The sequence below is a fragment of the Camelus bactrianus genome, chromosome 15 (assembly GCF_048773025.1).
Source record: "Camelus bactrianus isolate YW-2024 breed Bactrian camel chromosome 15, ASM4877302v1, whole genome shotgun sequence".
Classification (NCBI taxonomy): Eukaryota; Metazoa; Chordata; class Mammalia; order Artiodactyla; family Camelidae; genus Camelus; species Camelus bactrianus.
Window position 1 is genome coordinate 51,534,826 of NC_133553.1, and position 26,381 is coordinate 51,561,206.

The following is a 26,381-nucleotide window of genomic DNA, read 5'->3' on the forward strand; positions in this document are numbered from 1 at the left end:
TTAAGGAACCCCGCGCACCGCGGCGTCCCATCTCCAGCGCATTTCTCTCGCCTCTCTCCTTGCTTCCCTGACCCTGTGGTCCTGCTGTGCACCCAAGGCACAACTTCTATGTGTAGTGTCTCTTGGTCCTCCCAGAACATTCTGCCCCATCAAAGAAGCTGAGATTTAAATGTCTCATATGCCTTCACTGAGCTGTACGACTTCTCACAATCCAAATTTCTCCCTCTGTCACGGTCATGTAGATATTCCCCCCCATCTTTAAAATGAGGAAGGTGACAATCCCCTCCACTATTATTCTGGTAAAGGGAATTCATATCATCGTGGTCAGGGGAATGAAGGGTAGAAATTGGAAAAGTGGAGTAGCCAATGAGAATATGGTTCAGAGGAATGGTCTATTTCCAGTCAACACTTACTTAAGCTCCAACTGAATAGATACAGAAGAGGAAGAGGAGGGGTGCACAGGAAAATTCAGTACCCACTCCATCCTTCTAGGCTTTCTCCCACTAAGATTCCTTACAAATTCTCAGCAACACAGCATCCCCAACTCACCTTTGACAAACTCACAGTGTGCCACGGTTAATGCTCTCATTCAGCCACTATTTCTCAAGTCCCTCCTCTGGGCAAGATTCTATGTTAGCAGACACAGGAATGAAGAAGACAGAACCCCAGCCTGCAAAGATGTCACAGTCTTAGCAAAAAAACTTACAGGAAGCCAGGGTGAGCAGGAGTCTGGAGAGGGAGGTCCACTAGAGACGGCATCTGACAGAGCAAGTTGATCCAAGCGGGTAAGCCCCAAGGGCTCCGAGTTCAGCCAGGGAATCAGAAACAACAGTCCTAGGAAAGAGAAGACAGCAGCATGAGTGCAAATCCCAGAACGAAGGTCATTTCCTTCCTAAGCCATTTTAGACCACTTGCTGCCTGTAAAGACCCAGGGACCTGAGGAAATAAATGTACCCAGAAAGTGGTTCAAGGCCTCCGGGGAAAGGCCGCTGCTGTGTACAGGAGCAAACTATGAGATTACTCCATCACCTCAGAAGCATGCTTTGTCATCTCAATGCCTGAAAAAAAAGCCAAGTCGCCTATACAATGAAAGAGCTCATGTTGGCCTCAGCAAGATTTCAAAAGGACAATTACAAAGTAAGAAAAGGAACAGCAAAAGAGAAAATTAAGATCCTTATTCCTTAAATGACCAATATATACACAAAAATTTAAGGAACATAAAATCTCTGCATAAGTAACAGAAAAGCCTTCTCAATTGTTTTCAGAAATGTAATTTAGCCATAAAGAAAAATCTCTCTAATTTTCTGAGATGATGAAAGGGAAGGCCAATTTCTTAATTGCCTGGTTGCTAAACACATCAGGAAATGGATGGAATTTCAAGATTGAGATTCTGGCCAAACATTATCTTTTGTATTTTTTAAAAAGAAAACAGAAAATGACTTGGGAAAATATGTAGATGTTTTTTATGAAGAACAGTCAAAAAGAAATTACTGCTGAGAGAAACAATGAATCATAATGATAACAGATAAGGAGTTATAGTTAGGAACCAAAATACCTCAAGATGGTTCTCAAAATTAAATGGAAATAAAACCTGCATCTTCAGTTTTATTATCGGGAAATTGCTGCAGGAGGCAGGTAAGAAATACTCTCTTTCCATTATTTTGCAAAACACAGAGAGTAGTTTTCCACACAATTTCAGCACTTTACAAAACGCCCAGAAGCAGCAGATCTCTGCAGAAGAGGTCACACGCTCACAGGCTCAAGACATAAAGCAGACAGATTCAAGTCAATAGGAACATCAAATTAGTTTGCTGGTTATTGAGTGGAGAGGGCACTTGCAGGCCCTGGTCCCTGAACTACGGCTTCAGCCACACAGCTCAAGTCTGGTATCAGTTGAGGGGAAATATCAATTCGGTCAAAGAAAGAAAAAAAATCAAAATGACCCAGATTGGTCATCTGTGGGTTTTAATTTTCTGAAGGCTAAAAACAAATACGTGAAAGAAGTGCTTAGCATTTTAACAATATAAGCCGAGTGCAGTGCTTTTTTAGCTTCTTAAAAGTTTGCCAATTTCTTTTCCTTTCCTCAAATACTGATAGTTTTCATGAAGTATTCATGGTATGAGTGTGGATAAGGTGATTCCTGCTTATAAAATGAGAATGGGCAGGGAGCAGGGAGTGACCAAATGACCCTTTTGTCTCCTTTTGGTTCTGAAATTATATAGTTTAATGGCATTTAGAACTCTTATTTTAAATGACCCAGCTTGAGAAAATAATGCAAAAATATTAAACAGCAGCATTTTTTTTCAAAGGCACATATTAGGTTCTCAAATGACTGTTGATTGAATGAATGCATTTTGGCAAAAAAAAATGTTTTAACAACAGGAAATTTTCTATAAAATGACAGGTTTCCTGGTAATATATAGGTAGATATATGAGACATCACAATATTGTATATGTTTGTGTATTCTTTAAATTCTTTTGTTTGTCCTATATTTATTAGCTAACATTCTTCCGTAGAGAAAACTTTGCTCATGAATTGGAGTATTTGCTTTGCCAGAACTATAGCTCTCACTGAAGAGCCAGATAAATGTATAATAATGTCTCTTTAATTACCAATTTTCAGAAGGATCTGACTTAATTAATAGTTACCTCTGATAGTGGCCATTAACTCATTTTTTAAAAACTTTTTCTTCTTTTATATCTTTATGGACTTATGGATATTTATGTACTCTACATGTTTCAATCAACTATAGTCATTATTCTTTTGGATGGACAAAATGTACCAAATTAGGCAATGATAACTTCTTTTTTTTTTAATTGAATTATAGTTGATTTACAATGTTGTGTTAGTTTCTGGTGTACAGCACAGTGATTCAGTTATACATACACGCACACATATATCTTCTTTTTCATTATAGGTTATTACAAGATATTGAATGTAGTTTCCTGCAGCTATACAGTAGGTCTTTGTTGTTTATCTATGTAATATATATACTATTTTGTATCTGCTAATCCCAAACTCGTAATTTATCCCTGCCCTCCTCTTTCCCCTTTGGTAACCATACATTTGCTTTCTATGACTATGAGTTCTGTATGACCCTTTGACCCAACCCACTAGTCTGTGTTTCCTTGCTTTCTAGCACAACATGGTGTCCTAAGTTCACCTTGTATCTTCTTGCTTCCAGCCTACAAACAGCCATTTCTCCAAGAAAACCCTCTTTGTGAAGAATGATATTTAGAAAACAAAATTTTGGCAGTGGAATGGTGATTCCTGATAGAGCGCCATGGCTCCCATGGCCATCCACTAGGCAGAAGCAGGAAATACATCATATCACCACGAATCCAACTGATATTCCCAAAGCAAATTTAACATTTCAGAATTTTCATTTAATTTCTTTGATTCAATACTTGTATCTGTTTTTTTGATACACTGGAAATCTCAGGTTAATTATTGGTTTATTCTGCGATATACAAAAAAAAACCACACAATATAGTACAAATAACACTATTTACAGTAACATTACTGAGTGTTATTTAAGATTTCCTTGCAGTTCTTTTCATTTTCCAACTGTATGCCACTAAGTTTTCTTTTGTTTTGTTTTTGTGTTCTTTTAGAATCAAAGAAGTTGAAAATTTGTTCTGTTGGTTACCTTTTTATTAACACTTTTGAACACCCATAGTCTCTATTTTCCTCTAGATAATACATATTATTTCCTCACTATGAGTCATGATAAAATTCATCTATAATACATTTCTACCCTTTCCTCTTCTCTATCGTGCACTTTTTGCCAATATTAATCTTTCTTAGTGCTTAAACTTTGTACTAAATACATTAAAGCTTCCATTGTCAGCTTTAAATAATACCCAAAGAAATCATTTAATTTCCCTCTCTTCCACCTTTCCCTGTGTTTTAGTTGTGTCATTTTCATTATGGCATTGCCTTTAACACTAACAAACTCTTCTTTAACCCCTGTCCACAACTTAAGATCTTCAATTAGAAAAATAAAATATATATTGGATATATAAAATCCTCACCACTGATCTCTCTGTCAAAGTCTCCCATGTCCTTTTTTGTAAAACACATCTTGTAGTAGTTTTCTTAGGAAGAGCCCCTAGGGACAATATCCTCTGACTTCTTCCAAGTTCCATAGCTTTCCTACAGACTTCAGACACAAAGGACAAACCTGAATGGAGTAACGTCCTTCACCTTCTTGCTTGAATATCTTGAAAATTTTATTCCTTTACTTATTGTCTTGAATATTTGTTAAGAAAATCAATTTCAACCTCCTTCCCTTCCTTTATAAATGACTTTGTCTTCTTCCTTTGTTATGTTTCCAAGGTATCATCTTGGGTCCATTTTTGCAGATACAAAATGGCTCTTACAGTATGTAGATTCAGATCTTTACCTATATCAATACATTTTCTTCACTGTAGTTTTAAAACATTCATTCCATCTCACTTTTGCTTTTCCTCTCCAGGGGTACAATATAGGTATATATTGTATCTTGAACGTTGGACACACACACACTCAATTCTTTAATTGAATGCTATGAAAAATGAAAACCACCTCTCTGAATCAAGCATTTATATAGCTCCCTAAACTGTCTGTAGCCTTTGACTTCTGACTCTACTTGCCCTCTTGACTGGTACCAGGACCACACAGTGTAGTCTATCCTGTGCTGTTACACTTCCTCTTTTGAATATAAACAATAGTATTTCAATTACATCACATTTTAATAAGTTTTGCAGGATGGCCAACTGACTGCACAAGCTATTTTCATGGTCTTTCTATTATTCCCCTGCTAGAAATTCTGATGGACATGGATGGGTTATGACATATCCTTTTATGTATTTTCATCATAAAATAGAATCACTTTCATTATTCTCCACACTAAAATTTTATTTATGTTGAGGGTCCTTTTACTCCCGCATTTCCATAATTCTACATCTTTGGCTACAGATTAACACAGACAAGCCTCACATCACACTCTAAATTAAGAATAATTGTTAGATGCCTGTTGTATGAAAGACAGTACACAAATAAGTGGTACAAGGAAGATTATTCCATTATTTCCTTCATAACTTTAGCCTAGAAAAGCAAATAGGACCCGGATGTGAACCATGTGTGTGTCTAATTACACACATATACGTAACACATATATTAGGAGAAGAAGTGCTATACCATCAAAATGCACAAGTAAGGTGTCGCGGAGGCTTAAACAAAAGAGAGATGACTTACGGTAGTGAAGATCTTGTGAAAACTTTGTAAAAATAGGGGCCTTTCAGCTTTGAAATACAGAAAAGCTTTAGGTGTAAGGAGACCAGAGAAATGTAGTCTAAGAAAATGGAAAGTGCATTTAAGGCAAGGGCTTAGAAATAAGAAAAGTTTGTGTTGGATACGGCAAATAGCAGTAGTTTCATTTGACTGAAACAGAACCAATAAAACAAAGTACTCATAAATAACATTTTAAAATGAACTGAGTATTTTAGAATACGAGGATAAAATGTTTGACCTTTGTTATAGAAACAACACGAGGCCATTCAAAGCTCTGAGCAGACAAGTGATGTAAGAGTCTCCTGAAGATTAACTCAATAGCAGAATACAAAATTGATTGGAATAGGGAGAAATTGGAGGCAGTGAAACCAGTTAAAAGGCAACTCCAAATGCCAAAACAACAGAGAATAAAATATATCTCTGTATATAAACACAGACCAAAGCAACCAATCTTTTTTACAAGATTATACCCCTTTTCCATAGAAGAAATATTTGATCAGGAGGCTTTATGGAGTGTGGGTGATTTAGGCATCTACGAGAAAGGAAATGAATTTCTGATTTAGCCATAAAACCTGAGACCATTCCCCTGCTCAGTCATCTAGAGGACAGATGATGCACTCTGCACCATGACAAAGCAGTTTGACATGCTGTATTCACATTTAGAAATCTGATTTTAGCATCTGCAATAAAGAAACTAAAAATAAAGCCTCCACTGAAATTCTCTTTCCCTCCTTTCCTCTCACTTACTCTACCTAATTATATCTCTTTCCCCCTCTAAAACCAATTTTGAGAGGTTAACATTGTCATGTAATTATATTTTATCTTATGCAAGGATGGTCACTGACAATCTAAGCTAATCCAGGATTTTGTTAAATAAAAAGTCCAAATAGGGTCACTTAGGTTGAATAGAGTGATTTTATCCTTTTATCAAATCAAGTATGAGGGATTCACTTCTGCCAAAATTACCTCTACGGGTCTTTGCCTATGGTGTGATGAAGGTCACTGAGTTGATTAAACAGTTTGTGGCAATAATGGGGTCTTGGGCAGATGCAATCTGAAATGATCAAAAACTGAGAGAAAAAAGAGATTTAAATGGTTCAATAGAGATAATACACCTGAAACAAATCCAGCCCCTGTGCTAAATGATGATTCTTCCAAGCAGACAGGATTCGGTGAGAACAGAGTGACTGGATACTTTCCCTTTGAAACTATGAGAGACTATGAGAAAGAAGTTTAAAAATGAAAGGTAAAAGATGACAGTAAAGCAGGGAAGAATTCTAAGTGCAAAATCTAAGACACCGGAGGAACCAGGAAGCTCCATCCATGGAGTGTACAAGGGAGAAAAGCACGTCTGGAACAGAGGAAAGGACCAGAAGAGCATCGCTCACCTGTCACCCTACAAGGCCTTGCACTGCTAGTTATCTGGTCATCTAGTAGGTCTTGCTCTCTAACTAGACTGTAAGTTCCCAGTGGGCAAGAGTGCTTCATTAATTTTGTTCGTATCTCTAGAACCACGCATAGGGCAATACATTCAGGAAACTTAATATAACACAGAATTCAACAAAATGGCCTTAGCAGTTTCTTTATCATCCATTATAACTGAATTCCTTGAGAGAAATAACTCTTCCTTGTTCACCATTGTATACCCAGAATCTAATGCATAATGGCCTCATAATAAGTATTTGCTACACTCTGCAGGCATGCATGTTTGGACAACTGAATTTTTTAAATGAATGAGAATAAACTGACAATATCCATGGTCAACTGATCCACACCCGTTTACTTCGCATGTGCTAGGTATGCAGCAGTGTGCTGGTTGAATCTTTTGAAGAACACTGCTGCTAGAAATATCTGCTACTTGATTTCATATCAAGTAACTAAAGAAGTCACAGTTTGCATACTTAAAATGATTAAATATCAAAAACACTCTTTCTCTAGGGTTGGTCCTATAAAAAAATATCTCAAGTAGCTAAAATAGATCAATATGCCAGTCTCTAAAAATTATGATTCCTTTAAGGGTATTTATATTTCAAGTGTTCTTTTTCATCTCTTAGAAGTAAAGTCCTAGAATAGTAATGAAAAATTAGACAGTTCTAGAAACAATGAGAAGCAGGAAGGAAAAAACAAGAAATTAGCTACTGTTCAGACACATGTGCACACACACATATACGAAGCACAGCTCTTCACTCAGACATGATATAAACAGCCTTCCATGAATCACAGCGTATACTTTTTTCCAGTCACCACGATTGCGATCTTATAGACATACTGACAATTTTTCAGTTTGCCTCCCAGAAAACACTCTCTGAAGATGTCCTCTATGATTATACATTGTAGAAACCATCTTTCTATTGCAATGGGCATGCAAGAGAGAGGAGGCAGCTTGTTGCATTAATGAAGACTTTACTTCATACACAATTAACCTGCTCACCAACCCAAAATGTTACGAATCTCAACCCAGTATCTATGGAACCATGAAATTAGGTGCACAAAGACTAAAAATTCAAATTCATAATCACAAAGTTTAGGGGGTATTTTGCATTAAATAGGAGAGCTTCCAGGATGCATTGGGCTTTAAACAGGTCCCTGCTGAAGTCCATGTGTACACCTTCATTCACCCTCAAATGTCTGTTATGGAGCTGGGTGGACTAGAGCTTAATGATGCACAGAGAATTCAAGAATCACTGCAGCTGAATCCAAATCAATAGCTCACAGCGAAGCAGCCATATTGCCCACCCCAAGAAGAAAAGTAAAAGCTTAAAAAAATAAATAAAAGCCTTGTGAAAAGAAATGAGAGACCCAGAGCTTCCATTATACTTCGTGATGTCAATGACTTCAGAAATCAATCAATGCCACGACAATGCTCATCGCTTTTAAAGAAAAGAAATGACAGAGAAGCGAAATGGTTGTTTAGGGATTATTTTACAAGTTTCCCAGCTACATCTTATGAGTTTAGCTGCAAATAGTTCATAATGACCACAGAAGTGGTGGTATGGAAGTAAGTGAGGTTCCTTATGAATAAACAATCTATCAGGAATAAGATAGGTGGGTTTAGTGATGGGTCTTCCACAGATATTATGTTGGTCAATCCAGCTTGACAAACGTTTTGGGGGCCATTCCATTTCCTCATTATACAATTAGAGAGCTGAGCCAGATTGTTAATAGGGGTCATTTCCAACTTTAACACTAATTCCTAGGTCACCAGTTACCTAGGCCAAACACAACACTCGAACAGATTGCTCCACTGGCTCAAGACCGCCTAGGCTGTTTAGTTTCCATCTCTACCTCAGCAAAAAAAAAACAAAGGAAAGGAGTTTCTTCATGGAAGGCTGTTTATCATGTCTGAGTGAAGAGTTGTGCTTCATATGTGTGTGTGTGTGCATATGTGTCTGAACAGTAGCGAGGTGTTCATATGAGTGTTGCTCTCTCACTTGCCTTCAATTTAAAAAGCAGGTTACTTACCTTATTCATACACCAGGTCTTTACTTAAGAATCACCTCCTCAATGACTATTTCCCTAGCCAGCCTAGAGTTTCAGTCTCCAGACCAACAACTGTATTTCCTTTTCTCCTCTATTTCTCTCTCCTTAGCACATATCAGCCTGTACTTATTTATTAATGTGGTTTATTGTCAAGGACAATGAGTTTATTGAGGGCAAGGATTTTTGTCTCTTTTTTTTTTCACTGATGCATCTCCTGTGCCTAAAGTAACATAGTAGGTGTTCAATATTTGTGGAATAAGTGAATGAATGAATCTGTATTTTGCTCCTAGGACAATCACGAGCTAAACCTCCACTTAAAACTATTCAGATTTCACCCCATCCTCTTTCCTATTATACATCTTCAATGCTCTACCGGCTATACAGATTATAAAAGAACTTTTAAAATTCTGATTTTAAATCTTAGCATTAGGGTACTTCCAATTTGCAATACAATACATATTCTTGTTCCCAAGCAGATTTGAAATCATCAAATACAACACCCATGCGTCCTTTATGGACTACCAGAAAGAATGAGCCAAAATTAAAAACTCAGAAATGTAAAAAGTATGTTAAAATTCTTGACAGTAAGCACTGTATGAAGATAAAGAGAACCTAGACCTACCGGGTTTATTATAGAGAGTCTTCTTCTATTGATCCCTCAAAAGCACCCACTGCAGTTGAAGAGCCCTAAAAACAGCTTGGATGACACTCAACTAGAAATGTTTCAAAGCCATGGCCACGTTCTAACACTGTGCTTTAACTTGAGAGATAAAACGAGTTTAATGTAGGTGGAAATTAAGGCAGCCAAATGGTTTCAAAATCTCCCAAGTAAGGAGGAGGCAAGGTTACCTAAGGGATGATGGAGGATGCAAGCTGGATGAGTATGAGAAAGGTTTGGAACAACAACTGGAAGATTCACTAGAGTTAAGGAGATGAAAGACAATAAATAACTTTACAGCCATGCAAAGAGCTTTACAATGCACCAACTCAGAATAATTTTACTACCCCAACACAAACACACATACAATCTTCAGGGATTCTTGTTTCTAATCAACTCATTTATCTCACGAACAAGCAGCATTAAGTTAAGGAAAATAAATTAATAATACCTTTACATCAAGACTGAGAGTCAAAATTTTAAGAGTTCATTTATAATCTGTACAGTCTGGTATAATATTGAAGATATATACCTATTTTACCTTAATAGAAAATACAGGTGAATGCATATGCTCACACCTTATTTCTGCATATTGAGAGGAAAGCTACTAAATGATAAATGAGAACGTAAGAGGAAAAAAGAAACCCTCACTCCCAAAAAATGTCCCAAGTATATTATCTCTGATTTGAGACTGCAGGGATCAGATATATAATCTTTTTAAAGTCCATCTGGAAAAGCTTCTTTGCTTTGCAAAATTAATGTTTGTATGATAAAAAGTAAATCAACCAACTAAATTTAGTCCTTTTGACAGGAAAGAAATGAAAGCAGAGACCCCCATCTTTGGCATTTGTGAAAGTGAAGAGATTGCAATCTTAAATTTATAATGTAGAATCTGTAAAGGTTCTACCTCTTCTTGTGTTTCGTGGGTTGATTATATAGAGCAATTATTTTCAAGAACAGCAGCAGGAAGTAAAAAAGAGGAGATGGGAAGCAAGGTTCTGCATTTTGAACAGCTTTTTTAGACAGCAGAAAATCTTACACAGGCTGTGAACATAAAGAGACTCAATGAGGGAAGCAGACCACATGATGGAAAATGCGGAAAGAATTTTAAATGTCAGTGCAAATGACAACAGCCACTAGGGTCCCAAGAGCATCCATGGGGTAAACAGGACCTCTCTACTCCCTGCCCTTCCCTACTTACATTAATTAATGTTAATCCACCCTGAAATAGTAAGCAGATGCTGCCTCCCTGTTCCCAACGCCCTCTCCAATGAAAACCCTCAGTCCCTCCAGTAAAACTGATCTAACATTCTTAATCCAAGAGAAATGATTTCCAGCTTCCATGCACCAATATGCCCAAATAAAAGAGGCTGATACAGTGATTAACACACAAGTTTTATAAGGTTAGAATGGAGAGATGGGGTTCTGGACTGGTTGTGGTGTTTATAATTATTAAGAAGTCATTATATGTAAGAGACAATATTCTTTGGCACTTGTGTGTTGTCTATTCTGATCTTGGCCCTTTTATAGTAAGTAAAACTGGACAATCTCTGTCACACTCACTTAGAAATCTCTAAAAAGACCAAGTGTAACAGCAACCTGCATCCCTGCTCTGCTCTTTTCATCTCCAAGTAGCTTTCCAATTACCTAACTCCCACACTCTCCTGTGCTCTCCTCTTCCTGGTCCTCAGATCTCCTGCCTGTATGCAACTACCTTGTCCAGGCACTGCCTCACTTTGATGACCCAGCTGACCCATTTCTCCAGTTGACTGATTTGGCTCATCCCATTCAACTAACAATTTTGTATACTCTCTGGGTTTTGATATCTCTAAATTTCCAGATAAAGGAAAATCCCACTGGACCAATGCAAACCAGAACGCCTCTCCAGTTCCAGTCAGGGAAGAGGGATCAGAGAGGAGCATCTATCTCCTAAGTGTTAAAAGGTTTATGTTTATTTATTTAAATATTGTCATAGTCACCTACAGAATGCCTGGGTCATCTCCCGTATTCCTTGAAGAATTCAGCACTTGGTTCACTGTAACTCTCTCCAACACCTCTCCTGCCATAATTTCTGGCGATTTCAGTACCCACCAGATAACTATCCAATGATACCCTTGTTTCTCATTCCTTGAATTTCTCTGCCTCAATGACCTTGTCCTTGACCAAAACCTTAGCATCTACTCCCATGGCCAAATCATGGCAAAAATGGTAACTGTACCTCGCCACTGATCTCAGTTTTAATCATCACACTTATCCATGCTCCTATCTAAATCCAAGCCTCCACATCTGTTCTAGATTCCATCTTCCATGGTTAATCAACAACTCCTCTCATGATGTCTTCCTCTATTCCTTCTCTTTCAGATCATTTCTATCAATACTCACATGCAGCAATATATCCCATTCAAAAAGGAAGCTTGTTAGCGGGGAGGGTATAGCTCAAGTGGTAGAATGCATGCTTAGCATGCACGAGTTCCTGGGTTCAATCCCCAGGACCTCTTTCAGAAATAAAACAAATAAACCTAATTACTTCCCCTCCACCCCATCCTCCCCCAGCTTTATAAAATAGCAATAAAACCTCTTTCTTCCTATCACACCCTAGTCCATCTACCCTACTTCATTGTTCTCCATAGTGTTTCTTATGGCATGGAGAAAAACTATGTATTTATTAGTCTATCATCTATATATCATCACTAGAATATCAATTTCACAGTGGGAGACTGTTTTGTTCCATTAAATATTTATGGTGCCTAGACCTAAACCTAGAACATGGTAGGTCTTCAATTAAAATATTGATTGATTGACTGATTGATCAATCTTTCCTACAAGGCTTAAGGCATCTTCATGAGTTTCTCCCCAATAACAATTACTGGGGAGCAAGGCTGTTCCCTCCTACATCTCTACTTCTACAGTATCTTTAGATGTCTTGACAGAAGTCACTTATTATCTTTCTTTTAGCTGCCTCTGTAGCATGTTAGACTCAACAAACAAACTTGTTTCCTGGACCACAAATTCTTCTAAGCCATCATCCATAATATATTTCCCTCTTTTTCTCCATATTTCATATTGTCAGTCTTTCCATTTTACTGCACATCTGAAATATAATTCATTATGACTCTTTGTGCTTCCTTTATATTCACATGATCACATACCCATGGAAAATATCAGAAATTAGCCCCAACCACACTACTCAACAGTGGAAAGGTAACATCTCCAAGTATGGCAGGCAGTGTAGGGGGTGCCGTGATAGAGTATTACAGTATTTTTATTTATGTCTGCAAGGATAATGACCTCCAGGTGGTTTAAACACCCATTAACTGAAACATCGAGATGAATCTTCTGATTGCTGTGTCTTGTATGATAAACCAACTATATTTCAGATTGCCAGGGTGCTAGGTGGGTGGATGAGTCAAACAGGGAGCACTGATCATGTTAATTAGACTTTAGAGAAGTCTAACTAGTACAGGTTAAATCTGCATGTAATCTACGTAGATTGTGTGGACCTTCCCCTAAAACCTCCTGCAACTAGTCTATTATTCAGTGATAAATAATAGTGGTTAACGAGTTAGTAAACGTTAGGCATTGTTCTGTAATAACTGGTCTCCACTGGGAGCAAGCACATGAAGCTGCTTTGTTACCCCATGAGGATGCAGCAAACTGCTCATGATAACTCATACCATTCTTTATTCATCTTACTTCTCCAGAGAAGTATAATAGACCTATATTCTCTTTACTAAAGGTATTTATCCAAGCTCTGCTGCTATGGATTTAATCACATTTTCATTGATAAGATCCTCGATGTGAAAGGAGAAAATGACACTTAAATATTTACAGTATGAATATTTGTACACAATTCCAGTCATCCTCAGAAATATTTCTGTGGGAGCCAACAGCAAGGAAAGCCATTCAGGTAGCTTCAATGTGGAAATATTCAAGAGTCATTGTTCCACGGAATTCAATACCAAGCATGAATCATTTGGAAACCTGATTAAGACTATAAATAGAAGGAACTATCTAGCATTTTCATCAAAATAATCCCCTTAACACTATCTTAGAGTCTTTGAAATAAAAAGGCAGCTAATAAGAAAAATGCAATCTTGTGAGGATGATGTATCAAAACCGAAACAAACTCAGCCTCATTTCTGCACAAAAGCTGTTAACCCCCTAAAATAGTGTTGCTGCTAATTTGGTTAAATTAGACATCTGACGACACTGAAGTGTCACTCTCCATCTCCTCGACACTGAGAAAATTTAGAAGTTATTGTTTATTTGTCACATTGGTGTGACACTGAACATTATGTAATCAATACATTTCTCTCAAATGTATATGCTCAAAAAATTCATGATACAGACCCATGCCTTCCATTATCAAAGGTTCTTGCGGGGGTGGATAATGGGGGTGGTGATGCCTTATTTACAGCCTACAGGTCTCTAGGATAGGGAACCAAAGATGTAGCCCCATTCGCTAAATGTTAAAAAATATAGGAACATAGAATAATTCTTTACTGTGACTTTTTTTGCTAAAGTTTGAAGGATGATATCAACCAAAGAATCTTTACAGAGTCAAGTGAACCACAGTTAAGAAAGGATAAACCAAAATCAACCTTTCACCACAAGTCCAAATCAAACTACACTGTCCTCTTTTTCCACCATATAGTATTGATTATTTACAATTTCAAATATCTATCTCTGGATTATTTTATTTATGATAATCAGGACAAGCCAGTCCGTATCCCTTAACAGGAACTTCACACTCTCTTGTTCCACACTTTGGCTCATGTGAGTTCAGCTCCTGAAATGTCCTGTAAATTAATCCTCATAACAAAATCCTAAATTGCTTAAGGTTTGATTAATTCTTACTTGGGGGGGGGGAGCTGTAAAACTATAAAATGTAGAACAATGAAGTAATTCTGAACATTATTTGTGACCAAAGTCCTTTTTTTTTTTTAATTGGTAGGAACTCGGGAGTTCCAGAAAACTTATATGACTTCCTCCAGGGTAAGAGGCAGGTACAGACTGGTACCCAGGCCCACATCCCCCTAATTCCTAGTCCACAGCAACCTATGATTTTTCCAGCTCAGCTGTGACCTCTTCTTCCCCTAGTCTCCCCTGGCCTTGGAAGTCCATTTGTTTGGCCATCACTATGCATCACCAGTGACCTCTCGCCCCATGGTCACATGTGTACCCAATACCCTGACCTGGATTGTAGGGTTTCCCCCACAGCATCTAGCACAAAGTAGTCCTCAATAGCATTTGTTCCAACTCTCCACATTATTTGCAACAATCAGTGTTCTTACTGTCTTAGAGAACTGTTGAAGCTGTGAACTCAACTGGAATTATGTCAGCAACCTGCAAGATCAAACTTAACTTAGTTTTCTTAGTCCTAAAGCTAAAATCTCCATTCCATTTACACAATCAGTGGCAGCAACCACTAAACATTCCCAAGACTTCCAAGATCCTCATTACACTGTTCTGTGGATAGAATCAAGATCCTGTTGTGGTTCCAGGACAGTAAACATCAGAACTAGGGGACCAAACTTAAAGGGACAAAAAAAAAAAAATATGGAGCCAAGTTGTTAAGCTGCACAAGGAACCAAAAGATGCTCTGATGTGTGGCAGAGAGAAAATGGGCTATAGATCAGGCGTTCATCACAATTTCTTGGGAAGATGCTGGACTTCCGGCGTGCTGACACTGAGGACTCTGCTGGGTCTGACCCTTCAGTTTCCCCATTCTGTGACTCTGGTGGTGGGACAAGTTTTTCTGATGTATTTCACATCTTTTCTTCTAATTCTTACATGGTTGTCACTGTCATCCCCCACTGCCATCTCTCCAGGCTCAGAGGATCCTGTTACCAGAGTAACAGATGCCACCCTTACTGCCACGGCAACCACATTTGCCTAGGGTAATTTCACACACACAGTGGACTTGAGCAAGGAGAACAAGAAGTAAGACCTTGTTTGGCAGGTGGATAAACCCACCTGCTCTTGCCTCTGCTGCTCCCTGCCAGCTGCCTCTCACCAGAGCACCTTCCCTCTCCTGTGACAGACACCGGAAGCTCTCACAGCTGCGCCTTTCCCCTCCAACCTCCCACCCCGGCACACACCCAAGGTTTCAGGAACCCCTGTGTCCCAGGTGTCAGGAAGACCCGTCCCATCCTCCCTGTGCACTACGCTATTTCCCAGGGAATTAACTTTCCCCATTGTCCAAACACATCTGGCCTGTCTCTTTTTCTGATACCTCAGTTTTCCCTCCTTCCTTTTGGTGTGCTAAGACAGAGTTTCCACTGTACTGCTGGTCTCACAAAGGCTCTTAATCTTATGCTCTTGGTTAGAGTTCCTTTTAAAGTATGAGTCGTCCTCAAAACCCTGGCTAAGGAGCCCTGGCTTTTCTTCAGGAAGCTCTGCAAGGCGTATGCTGTTGGCTTCACTTCCTCCTCCAGTGATGATCACCTGGTGTAGCAGTTGTGCCTCCCATCCTGCCTCTTCACACTGTGGCTCTTTCCTGTGCATCCTCTGACTCTCTCAAACCCTGCCAGACGTTTATCCTGCACCTGCTTGGTAGAATGACGTTCTGTCTGGTATTCATGCTGAAGACCAATTCTTTGATTTAATGGGAAGATGCTAAGACACTTCCAGGCTTCTATGCAAACCAATCATGTCCAACTCCGAATCAGGTCCATTATGCTAATACTGAAGACAAGTGTACACAGAGTCACCACCACCACTACCATCTGTAAACAGCATTTGTTATACAATTACGAGCTTGTACTATGGCACAAAACAACTAACCACCATGGATGCTGTCCTCTTGAACATTACAACTTAAGACAGATAAACCATAAAATGCATTCAGGGAACATAAAGGAACATGTATGCCAATATATAAATATACAGTAGAATACATTCATACCAAGTAGGTGACAATTTTATTCTTAAGATTTTGCCCTTCATTACTATAATGCTCCAAGGAGAAAACCAAACAACAAAGTATTTTTAAATAGATAAACACTAAGCTTTGCTTCAGAATTTATAATCAGAAGCCAAAGTGTCTCCAACTCTTTTTATATGACATGAAATACAGAGATGAGCCAGGATAAATAAACATTTCTACAAAGAGTATTATTTCATAAGTCCTGAAACCATCCAAAAGTCCTGGCGGTACCAATGGGCAGAAGCAAATGCTCTTAGAAATGTCCCACAGGGTACCAAATGGTCTTCCCTACACAGATAAACAGGCAATGGATCCAGATTGAAAGCTTTGCTAAAACTACTTATCAATTACTGTTTGCTTACTGTTCCTCATGCTTTGTTAAGTGCCTGGACTCTGCCAAGTCTTAAACAGAGCTGCCCTTAACCTCCATTTGAGGCACAATAGTAATTGTTTTTATTTGCTTGATTCTGAGCACATAGACAGACTTAAAGAGGATGGCAAAGGCCACACAGGTATCTGTAATGAATCAGTACTCTTTGGGATGTGTTCTATGAATAGAAGTTTTTAACTGCTGCTTAGGATAACTTTAAGTCAATAATCGCTGAAAGTATGTTATTAATGCTACCTTTAAATGATGATCAGTAAGCCACATCTGTCACAACCCAGGCCGCCCTGCCAACCACTATCTGGATCAGACAGTCTAGACGCAGCTAGTAAATCATAGCTTCTGACACATTTGCCATAGAAGTGTATTCTTTGCAATTAATTTTCCCTTAATTTCTGACCAGCATTCATGGTAGAATCTGGCATCTACTAATGGTCCTCTACTCATCCACAACTTCATTAATAATAGAAGATGTTAAGAGACAGAATTTCTTTCATCTCTAAAAATGAGGGCTGTTTTCATTTTTTAAAAGAAAGAAAAACACACTATTTTATTGGGTAGGTGGTGAATGTGGGAGAAAATAGATTACAGGCAGCCAACAAATATATAAGGTACCCAGAATGTCAAAGGATACACAGTATATTTTTGGAGAATGTTAGACATTGAAACATTGGTGAAGACAATTTAAAATTAGAAGTATCATTTTTAGGAATTAGGAAGACTCAGTGTCACAAAGGTATCAATTTTCCCTAAGTTATCAGAGCAATAGAATCAATGTCATTCAAACAAAATATCAACACACTTTAACTAAACTTGACAAGCTACTTTTGAAACTTATTTGAAAGAATAAAAGGCCAGGAATAGACAAAATATTACTAAAGATGATCAAGGTATTGAGATGTGCCCAAGTATCAATATCTATTATAAAATAATATCTATTATATCAAGATCTATTATAAAGCAATAGTAATTTATATAGTGTGTTCTTGATGTGGTGATAAATAGATCAAAAAGCATAACAAAGAGTCTAGGTTTTTAATTTACATGAATAGTATAAAGGCCCATGTAACATTTGACAATTTTTATTTTTATCAAACATTTTTGAGGGGGGAGGAGGAGGTAATTAGGTTTATTTTTTTTTTTTTTAGAGAAGGTACTGGGGATTGAACCCAGGACCTTGTGCATGCTAAGCATGTGCTCTACCACTTGAGCTGTACCCTCCCCCTCAGCAAACATTTATGTTTTATGTTTACCAATGTTGATAGAAGTATTATTCTATCACATTTTAAGACCTTAGTTTTTCCAGTCCTCTATGTATGTTTATTTAGGTTTTCAGTTTTCCACATACACATGGGCTGATCAACACTTGTTCTTTGTGCATCTGCATGAAGACATATTTAGGATACTTTGTTTGTACATAAGATATGTTTATCTTCCAACTTATATAAGCTGTTTTACAAAGAAACTAACAGTAATTTACACTCCCATCAGAGGTCATCTTAACCTACACCTTCACCGATTTGTTATTTTCAACATTTTTGTTTTTGTTTTTGCCTATTTGGAGAGAGTGAATGTTTAATTTTGTTTTAGTTCCATTTACCTGGTTACAATTGTGATTGAGTATATTTATTGGCCACTCAGGTTTCCTCTTTAATTATTTATTGATATCTTTTGCCCTTTTCTTCTATTTTATTCTGATTAGACCATCCTTGTCTTACTGTTTTAAAAATATTTTTTACTATAAACTATTCATACATGCAAATTTTTAAATAATAAATCAAAATACGCATCATAAATTTACAACCCAACTTTAATAATGCTCTTTTTCACTAAATTTGTTTCACATTTTTTGAAATAAAATTATTCCAAGTAAGCTTGATACCCATGCATGCCTTCATTCCATTACAGTACTGGATTGCATAGTTTAAACTATACAAAAATGTTATTCTATGGGTATCACTCCACAAGTTGCCTTTTTTTTTTTTTTAACTCAACATCATACCTCATGCTGATACTTGGAGCACACAATCATTTTGATTTTTTATAGTACTCTATTATATAAATATGCTATAATTTGTTTATTAATTTTCCTGTAATGGATATTTAGACAGTTTTCAGTTTTCCACTGCTGTAAGCAATTTAGCATTGAATATTCTTACTCATATTTCTCGCTGCAGGTACCCACCTAGCACAGGCAGTCTGCGGGTTCACTAGTTATCACCAAAGGTGGCTTCATTTCCACCCCCTTCAGCAGCGGATGAGATTCCTGTTCCCCCACATCCTCAAGTGTCATACATTAATCTCCATACAACTATGTAGATATCAATTTAGCGTGGTTGTAATTTATTCTCAATTATATTAGTGTAAAACTGTACTCTGTTGTTTTGATTTGTGTTTCCCAAGTACTGCTTAATCTGAACATCATGGCCAACCTATGGAGCTAATTTAGGTTCTCTCTTCTGTGAATTGTTTGTTTACATCTTTTCCACATTTGTCCATTGGGTTATTGGACCTTTTATGTTCTCAGGCTACTAATTCTTTGACAGCTATGTGTACACCAAATATTTTCTTCCAGGTTGACTTTTATTTTAATGTTACCTGTTTATTGATGTGAAGAAATTTTAAATTTTAAATTTTAATTTGGTGAAATTTAGCTATTTCATTTATGGCTTGTGCTTTTTTTGGTGAATTGTTCTAAATGTTTCTGTCTACCCTGAAATTAGAAAATACTCTACTTACCCAGTTTTTATTTTAATATGTTGCTGTCTGATATTCTGCAATCCTACATGGAATAGATTTTTATATATGATGTGAGATAGGGAAGTAAGTATAAAATTAGATTCCTATTTAGAGACTCAACTGTACCCACTCCATTTACTAATTGATTATCCCCACTGATTTTTAATATGCCTGTCATATATACAGACTTCATTTATGTGAGTGTGTTTCTCTGAGTTTCCTGTTCTGTTCTGTTAGGGACAGAGGGAATTCCATACGCTACAACCCTTTCTTCTCTGTCAAAGATAAAAATATCTGTTACTTGACAAATTGTGTTTAATTCTTTATGGTCTCTCTCTATGTTATTACTTGTTTGGATTATGTATTTAAATGTTTGTTATATTCTTCCAGCATTTATTAATGTTTTTGTTAAGATCAAGGTGTCTATTAGTTCATTCTGCTTTATCAATGTAACCAGAAGCCAACATGATGTAGTAATTTGGCAATATTTACTTGTTACTTACATAATTATGTTACTTGACAACAGTGATTCTGAATATTTATACATCTACAGTTATTTCTACCACCTTGTTTTATAGTTTCTACTCACCATTCATTTCTTTGCTTTCTTTGTTCTCTTTTTCTTGACCTTGATAAAAATTTTTATTATGTCTTTGAGAGCTAAACATTAAAAAATTCTTTTTAAGCACTTTCTTAAAGTGTTAAGATATCCTGTATCTGTGAATTTTTCTAAAAGTCAATGTTCTTCAACTTTATATACTCCTCCTGATAATATGATTTAATCACCCTTGAACTTTACAACATATCTTATTATTGTGCTGAAATTTAGTTTTATCTTACTTGGGTTGGGGGAAAAAGCACCACTGATGGTTAAATTTCAGAATTTTTCTTAGTTTTTAACTCATGCCTTCCCTCTGGGTTCACTTTTCTTCTTGCTGAACTGTATCTATGTCCTATATAAAGTACCATGGATTAGTAAGCTAAGTCTTTGTCTGATTTTTTTTTTTTTTTCATTTTGCCTTCATTCTTAAAGACAGTGTTTGGCTAGGTATGAAACTGTTGACTGTTATTTTTCAACAGCTCTTTGAAGTTTTCTGGGAGTGTTTCTCAGTGATGAGGAGCTGATGAGACAAAGGGACAGAGGCCACCAGAGCCACCTCTAAATAGGAAATAGAGAGTTGTGAGGTTCTTGGCTCTTTTCTTTTCAGAACACTTCCTTACTTTTGGCCAGCTGGACCCACGCTGGGCTGCATGCACCTCCTCCTCTCCTACTTTCCACACAAACATGCACATATGCTCTTCTCTGGACCAGGCTCTGAGCGAATCATTTCTCACACAGTCTGACAATCAGCTGACAATCCTACGATGACTGCAGTACAGTGACAACCACTAGGGGAATTTAATTCTTAAAACCTTATTGCAGACTTTAGGTTACATTAACATGATAGGCTGAGCTAACAGACACCTTGGTCTTACCAAAACCACAAATTGATGATGGGAAAAATACAACAAACATTTAAATGCATAACCCAAACAAATCATAACACATAGAGGGACCCCCAAAACACTTAGCAGGTTAAGCAAGATGGTCAGTGAGTATTCCCGCAAAAAAAAAAAAAAAAAAAAAAAAAAATCTCCAGAAAGTTGATTCTACAAGGCCAGGTAAGTCAGCTGCCTCCTTTTCCCGAGGTTATTCAACCCAAGACTTGCAAGCAGACCTCCAATGTCCCCACAAGTATGGGCATCTACTCTGGCCAGGCTGGCCAGGCTGGCCCAGTGCTGAGAACAAGGTATGCACGTGGCCCCAGCTTGCCCAGCTCTGTGCCCCCATGCCTGGATGGTCAGGGTCAGCCTCCAGGCCATTCTCTGCTGCCCAAGGTGATGGGCACAGCAGGCATGAATGCTGCCACATTCCCCTAGGACCACTGAAGAATGGAAACTGAGATTTGTCTTCACTTCAGAGGCACAATGTGGAGAAAGATCACTTATCTCAAAAAACATAAAATAACTTAGATTACTTTGTCAGGATTTTTATTTCAGAACTGCCAGACTGATTCTTTATACATGCCTATATCTAGGGTTAAGTTTTAGGAATCTTATTTGGAAAGAAATGATATTTAGACAGGGAAAAAAAAAAAATCCCTGCCTCTGAAATTGGCTACAGGAATGAAGCTGTACTTCATTTTAACCCCCACTCCTCTTGCAGCTCATGGATTTCCAGCTCAAAACTTGTGTATATATTTTGGTTAGCATTCTTTTAGTTGAGGGTGACAGAAAACTCAATTCAAAGTGTCATGAATGAAAAGGGGAACTTATTGGATGAAGTAACTGAAAAATCTAGGTCTTTTTTCCAGAGGTTCAAAAAGTCACTGACATTTGGCTTCTTCCCTGATATTTTATTCTACTCTCCTACACGTTAACTTCATTCCCAAGGTCCTTATAGTGACAAAATAGCTATGCTCGCATACTCACCCCTGAGCCAACTACAGTGGCTACTGGAATATAATGTTTGATTGGCCAGATCCAAGACACATGTTAGCCCCACCTCCTGCACGAAGAAGAGATGACCGAGGGTTTCCCAGAGGAAAAATGGGAAGATTTATCCCGAGAAAAGAGAGTAGATGCTGCGTGACGCAAGACAATAAACAGATGCCTATGGAACCTTTAATTCAGTTAAACAGTAATGGCAGTTAACATACTTGGGTTTCATATACAAATTGAGGGGTACCTGAAATCACTGTTTGGTCTAAGGGTTTATTTAACTTGCATTAAAAATAATAGAAAAGCCTATATTGCCAGCAAGCTTTCTAAGCATTCCCCATTCATTTCAGGCAAACAACAGGACAAATGAATGAAATCTCACAGGCCTTATAAACAATGTGATGCTGATGTTGTTTTAGTGAAGATGAAGAGAGAAGGCATTAAAAAGCAAATATACACATTCAGCTTGAATCCAGAATTCTTGATTCCAGAATCTTCAAGAAGCCCCGTCTTGAAAAACAAAAAGTGAAGGAGCCAGCATGAAGTGCAATATTCCCTTTCTGGTGTTAGTGGTCTTTATTTTTTACATTAAAAATGTATGTGTGGTTCCTAAGAGAGCTAAAGTAATTAGAGATGAAAAATCTTTAATTCTCAATGATTCATACTCCCTCCCATCTCTGTAGGATTTCACAGGAAACTGTTTTGACATATGATCAGCTGTAAATTCCTTTAATGGCTTCTCTACCACATTTAACTCCTACCTATGAAAGTGATTTAGTTCCTCAATTTGTGCAACACCTGAACACATAAACATCAATACCATTCAGAGATCTAGAAGAATGTCATTTGCCATAGCACTTAAAAGCAAATTAAATTTGTCTCCAAAAAATATTCGTCATTTTAACATTCGTCTCCGTGTAATCAAATAGTTTCAATTAGATTAATAGCATTGAATGCTTTGCAGATGTTTTCATAGATAAGAATTTTATTAAACATGAGAATAGGTATTGCTAAAATAATAGTGTTTCAAGTACACTGGTTTCTAATATATCCGAAAATTAAGGCTAACACTGAGCACCCTCATGTGCAGAGAGAGTATTACATTCTCTAAGAGCATCTGAATGCACTGACAATATGAATTGATTTTGAAAATAAGGATTTTATTTTAAAGGATAAGGATTTTATTTTAAATTCTAAGTCTATTCAAAAATGTATGTATGTGCCCCTCAAAAGAACATGATAACTGTTATTTGCCATGTTTGTACATCACCTGTACCAAATCAAATTTCAAGTATCATAGGTTTAAGACCTTGAAGAGTTTAGGCTGCACTGAAAAGAAAGACCACAGGAAAACATGCTTTAATAAAAATATAGTACATTTTTGTGAACTGAAAAAGTAGAGCATTTTTTAAGAATCATCTTGCCAGTTAGTCACGGCCATCTTGCTATTTCTGTACTCTGCTTCCCTCAGTATCTCACAAAAGATTCAGGGACTTAGGAAAATCTTTTTTTACTTAAAACTGTCTCACATTTGCACCCTATGTACACACGTGCACACACACTCATATATAAATTCCACAAGCTTGCTGCTTTAGGGTAGAGTAGCAGACTGAGATAGGTACTATTCAATCAAAATAGCAAATAAAAAAGAGAATTTAGGACCAAACTGCCAATGAAACAACATTGTGTAGAAAACAAAAAATTCTCAGTAAAAGGTAGGTAACAGAGAATAGGAAGATTTAGAAATACTTGCTATGAAATAAAGCAAGACGAAAAATTAAAAACCTTATCCTTAGGTATAAGAAAAAGAGTAAATTAGAATGTATTTATATTTGGAAAAATCTGTATTTATTAGTTCAATTATGGAGTTAATAAATCCACATATGAAGACTAGCTATCTGGGAATGAAGAGGCCCCAAAGTGACAATTAGTCACCAGACCTAAGTTACTTTTTGATATAAGAAGAGCATGTCTTTAAAAGGCAAATCATAGCTTTATAAGAGAAAAACTAAGTTGGACTATCACTCAGCCATAAAAAAGAATTAGATATTGCCATTTGCAGCAACATGGACGGGTCTATAGAATATTATACTTCAGGAAGTAAGTCAGAGAAAGACAGATACTACATAATATCCCTTATATGTGAAATCTGAAAACTAATAGAAAATGAATCTATATACAAAACAGAAACAGACATAGAAAATAAACTTATGGTTACCAAACAGGAGAGGGAGGGAGGGTGGAGAGACATATTAGGAATACAGGATTAAGAGATTACAAACTACTATATATAAAACATATAAGCAACAGGGTTTATTGTATAGCACAGGGAATTATATTCAACATCTTGTAATAATCTATAATAAAAATATAATCAGAAAAAATAACAATGACTATGCTGTACACCTGAAACTAACAATATTTTACATCAACTATACTTCAGTAAAAAACTTAAGTTGAACAAATGAAGGAAAACAATAGAAGCATTCTAAAAAACCTGTTTCTCCATAGCTTTAACCCCTCTTCCCTAAGTACCTATGTATGTATGTGCCATCTGCGTTCCTTTGAAGATCTTTCTCACCTCAAATCAACCCCATCCAGCTCCGAGAATACATTTTCTGTATTATCTTTCCAGAACTGCCCTAGTCATTTTCCACAGTTCCCGTCTCACTGTTCCCAAGTACTTTGTTCACACTGTTTTTTTAAATTAATCATAATAATTAATATTTATGTAGGATTTATGGTCATTCTACTTAGGCCTTTACATACTCATGACAACGCTGTGACGTGATGCTAGTTAGTTTAAAAACAGAGTCTGAGGCCCACAGTGGTGAAGGGACTGGCCACGGTCACAAGGCTAACATGGAACAGCTCCAAGTTCACACCCAGGAGACCTCACATTCAATGCCCCTTTACTGCGCAGCCTCCCGAACATATTGGGGTGTGTTCCATCTGTCTGGGCTGAAGGCAGGCTCTACAGGGGACATCACTTCTTATTCGTATTTTCACATCAGAGATTAACGAAGGCCCTAGCACCTTGTACACCTCAAATGTCTGCTGAACGAATGAATGAATAAACAAATGACTGAAAGTTGGCAAAACTACTTACAGATTGAAATTTTCTTGATTAAAACAAGACAATGCTTACTAAATTCCATACAAACACTAGGTGGCCTGGCATTCTGTTCTCTTTTTCACTATATTGTGTGTGTGTACATATATGTAAATATATATGTATCAGAGCTTATTTTAAAAATGAATGTAAATGTATCCAATTCACAATCAAATACATTTTATCGGTTTTTCTCAGTCCAAATTTAATCCTTAAGCCTTTTTTAAAGTGCCTTTCTATTCAACTTTTTCAAAAGAAGGATTTGCCTTTTAATGGGAAGTCAGCATTTCATCATAAAGATAAAACACAATGTGCTCAACTTATTCTGCCTTCTAGAAGGTTCCTTTTTTATCATGAATACTTAGCCAGCAGAAAAGATAGGTTCCAAAAGAAAATGCATTTCAGGCATGAGAGAACAGAGCTCTGCTAGCTTGAGAAGAATGGAAAATGAAGCCTCCATTTCCACTGAAAGACGAAGTCTGCAAATGCTCCATGACCACTGAGTTTCTGTTCCAGCATCCACAAGAGCAGAACAAGCCAAGAACTTGCGTATTTGAGAAAAATCAGGCAGCTCTGAGCTTAAGTGAAAGTTTGACCCATGGAGCAGTCCACAAAGTCCTGATTATTTGGATAACATGACTTTTTGCTCAAATAGCATTTTGTGTGTCTACCAGCAAATTTTCAGAACTCCGTTTTTAAAACCCCAGCACCTAGGATATGGCTAGCATTAGCAGTTAAATTACAAAGTCTGTCTGTAATTACTGCTGATAACCTCAATGGCAGCGATTCTTGACAGTTTGGCAGCCCAAAACCTTTTGAGCATCTGATAAAAGCTGTCGATTCTCTTTCTCAAAACAAACAAACAGACAAATAAACAAAAAAAACAACAAAAAAACCCCACATATGAATATGGATAAATACTCAAAACTTGCACAGCATCTCAGGGGAGTCACAAATGCCCCAAAGTTCACTCATGGGCCCCATCTGTTTTACAGATTCCCCCACTCCCTTTAAATACCCAGGCTCTGAGAAGAACTCAGGAATTTGTCTTTGCCCAGTTCTTCTCTATGGAGGAACCACTCTGAAAGATAAGGACACAAGGGAGGTCTCAGAAAATCACAAAAAAGCCACAGCACTAAGTGGTACAACTTTTTACCACAAAGTGGCAAGCACTTATTTAAAGAATTAGATTTGGGGAAATGTTCACTTCTCTCTCCTGGACTTTTTTCCTGCAAAATTCAGTCTTTCATTTGACAAACACTGATTGAGTTCCTACTCTGGGCTCCCACCTCCTACTGCTCAAGAGTCCATGAAAGATCTATG

General features: G+C 37.3%; 1 long non-coding RNA gene across 3 annotated transcripts in view; it reads right to left on the bottom strand.

Moving 5' to 3' along the window:
• LOC123615924 (uncharacterized) overlaps positions 1-26,381 on the bottom strand; it is a 349,023-nt gene that overhangs the window by 184,832 nt on the left and 137,810 nt on the right. For all 3 annotated transcript variants that reach the window (XR_012498960.1, XR_012498961.1, XR_012498959.1), the window contains exon 2: positions 707-834. This is a non-coding gene — a long non-coding RNA (uncharacterized LOC123615924). The remainder of the gene's footprint in view (positions 1-706; positions 835-26,381) is intronic.